This window comes from Strongylocentrotus purpuratus, unplaced genomic scaffold (genome assembly GCF_000002235.5).
Source record: "Strongylocentrotus purpuratus isolate Spur 01 unplaced genomic scaffold, Spur_5.0 spur5_scaffold_21, whole genome shotgun sequence".
Classification (NCBI taxonomy): Eukaryota; Metazoa; Echinodermata; class Echinoidea; order Camarodonta; family Strongylocentrotidae; genus Strongylocentrotus; species Strongylocentrotus purpuratus.
In genome coordinates this window covers 12,670,915-12,674,409 of record NW_022145607.1, presented here as the reverse complement: position 1 = coordinate 12,674,409, position 3,495 = coordinate 12,670,915, and positions in this window count along the sequence as shown.

The following is a 3,495-nucleotide window of genomic DNA, read 5'->3' as shown; positions in this document are numbered from 1 at the left end:
TAATTCATAATTTTTGGCCAAAAACGATGGGCTAAACCCTTGCTATTTTTGTCAAAAAGGGGCATTTTCTACATTTCATGAAATTATCTGTAATTACATAGTTTGAATAAACAGGGGTCATAGTAACTTTCTAGAGATGAAAATGTATGAATATAGGCCTTTTGGGAAATTAATAATTATTGGACAAAAACGATGGGCTAACCCCTTGCCATTTTTGTCAAAAAGAGGCATTTTCGAAATTTCATGAAATTATCTGTAATAACATAGTTTGAATGAACGGGGTTATAGACAACTTCTAGAGATGAACATGTATGAATATAGGCCTTTTTAAAATTTCATAATTTTTGGCCAAAAATTATGGGCTAACCCCTTGCCATTTTTGTCAAAAGGGGGCATTTTCAGTATTTCATGAAATTATCTGTAATTACATAGTTTGAATGAACAGGGGTTATAGACACCTTCTAGAGATGAAAATGTATGAATATAGGCCTTTTTTGGAATTCATAATTTTTGGCCAAAAATGATGGGCTAACCCCTTGCCATTTTTGTCAAAAAGAGGCATTTTCGAAATTTCATGAAATTATCTGTAATAACATAGTTTGAATGAACGGGGTTATAGACAACTTCTAGAGATGAACATGTATGAATACAAGCCTTTTTAAAATTTCATAATTTTTGGCTAAAAATTATGGGCTAACCCCTTGCCATTTTTGTCAAAAGGGGGCATTTTCAGTATTTCATGAAATTATCTGTAATTACATAGTTTGAATAAACAGGGGTTATAGACACCTTCTAGAGATGAAAATGTATAAATATAGGCCTTTTTTTTAATTCATAATTTTTGGCCAAAAACGATGGGCTAAACCCTTGCTCTTTTTGTCAAAAAGGGGCATTTTCTACATTTCATGAAATTATCTGTAATTACATAGTTTGAATAAACAGGGGTCATAGTAACTTTCTAGAGATGAAAATGTATGAATATAGGCCTTTTGGGAAATTAATAATTATTGGACAAAAACGATGGGCTAACCCCTTGCCATTTTTGTCAAAAAGAGGCATTTTCGAAATTTCATGAAATTATCTGTAATAACATAGTTTGAATGAACGGGGTTATAGACAACTTCTAGATATGAACATGTATGAATATAGGCCTTTTTAAAATTTCATAATTTTTGGCCAAAAATTATGGGCTAACCCCTTGCCATTTTTGTCAAAAGGGGGCATTTTCAGTATTTCATGAAATTATCTGTAATTACATAGTTTGAATAAACAGGGGTTATAGACACCTTCTAGAGATGAAAATGTATGAATATAGGCCTTTTTTGGAATTCATAATTTTTGGCCAAAAATGATGGGCTAACCCCTTGCCATTTTTGTCAAAAAGAGGCATTTTCGAAATTTCATGAAATTATCTGTAATAACATAGTTTGAATGAACGGGGTTATAGACAACTTCTAGAGATGAACATGTATGAATACAAGCCTTTTTAAAATTTCATAATTTTTGGCTAAAAATTATGGGCTAACCCCTTGCCATTTTTGTCAAAAGGGGGCATTTTCAGTATTTCATGAAATTATCTGTAATTACATAGTTTGAATAAACAGGGGTTATAGACACCTTCTAGAGATGAAAATGTATAAATATAGGCCTTTTTTGGAATTCATAATTTTTGGCCAAAAATGATGGGGAAACCCCTTGCCATTTTTGTCAAAAAGGGGCATTTTTCAGTATTTCATAAAATTATCTGTTAGTACATAGTTTGAAAAAACAGGGGTCATAGACACCTTCTAGAGATGAAAATGTATGAATATAGGCCTTTTTTTTAATTCATAATTTTTGGCCAAAAATGATGGGCTAACCCCTTGTCATTTTTGTCAAGAGGGGGCATTTTCAGTATTTCATGAAATTATCTGTAATTACATAGTTTGAATGAACAGGGGTTATAGACACCTTCTAGAGATGAAAATGTATAAATATAGGCCTTTTTTGGAATTCATAATTTTTGGCGAAAAATGATGGGTTAACCCCTTGCCATTTTTGTCAAAAAGGGGCATTTTTCAGTATTTCATAAAATTATCTGTTAGTACAAAGTTTGAAAAAACAGGGGTCATAGACACCTTCTAGAGATGAAAATGTATGAATATAGGCCTTTTTTTTAATTCATAATTTTTGGCCAAAAACGATGGGCTAACCCCTTGCCATTTTTGTCAAAAAGAGGCATTTTCGAAATTTCATGAAATTATCTGTAATAACATAGTTTGAATGAACGGGGTTATAGACAACTTCTAGAGATGAACATGTATGAATATAGGCCTTTTTAAAATTTCATAATTTTTGGCCAAAAATTATGGGCTAACCCCTTGCCATTTTTGTCAAAAGGGGGCATTTTCAGTATTTCATGAAATTATCTGTAATTACATAGTTTGAATAAACAGGGGTTATAGACACCTTCTAGAGATGAAAATGTATGAATATAGGCCTTTTTTGGAATTCATAATTTTTGGCCAAAAATGATGGGCTAACCCCTTGCCATTTTTGCCAAAAAGGGGCATTTTTCAGTATTTCATAAAGTTATCTGTTAGTACATAGTTTGAAAAAACAGGGGTCATAGACACCTTTTAGAGATGAAAATGTATGAATATAGGCCTTTTTTGGAATTCATAATTTTTGGCCAAAAATGATGGGCTAACCCCTTGCCATTTTTGTCAAAAAGAGGCATTTTCGAAATTTCATGAAATTATCTGTAATAACATAGTTTGAATGAACGGGGTTATAGACAACTTCTAGAGATGAACATGTATGAATACAAGCCTTTTTAAAATTTCATAATTTTTGGCCAAAAATTATGGGCTAACCCCTTGCCATTTTTGTCAAAAGGGGGCATTTTCAGTATTTCATGAAATTATCTGTTAGTACATAGTTTGAAAAAACAGGGGTCATAGACACCTTCTAGAGATGAAAATGTATGAATATAGGCCTTTTTTTTAATTCATAATTTTTGGCCAAAAACGATGGGCTAAACCCTTGCTATTTTTGTCAAAAAGGGGCATTTTCTACATTTCATGAAATTATCTGTAATTACATAGTTTGAATAAACAGGGGTCATAGTAACTTTCTAGAGATGAAAATGTATGAATATAGGCCTTTTGGGAAATTAATAATTATTGGACAAAAACGATGGGCTAACCCCTTGCCATTTTTGTCAAAAAGAGGCATTTTCGAAATTTCATGAAATTATCTGTAATAACATAGTTTGAATGAACGGGGTTATAGACAACTTCTAGAGATGAACATGTATGAATATAGGCCTTTTTAAAATTTCATAATTTTTGGCCAAAAATTATGGGCTAACCCCTTGCCATTTTTGTCAAAAGGGGGCATTTTCAGTATTTCATGAAATTATCTGTAATTACATAGTTTGAATAAACAGGGGTTATAGACACCTTCTAGAGATGAAAATGTATGAATATAGGCCTTTTTTGGAATTCATAATTT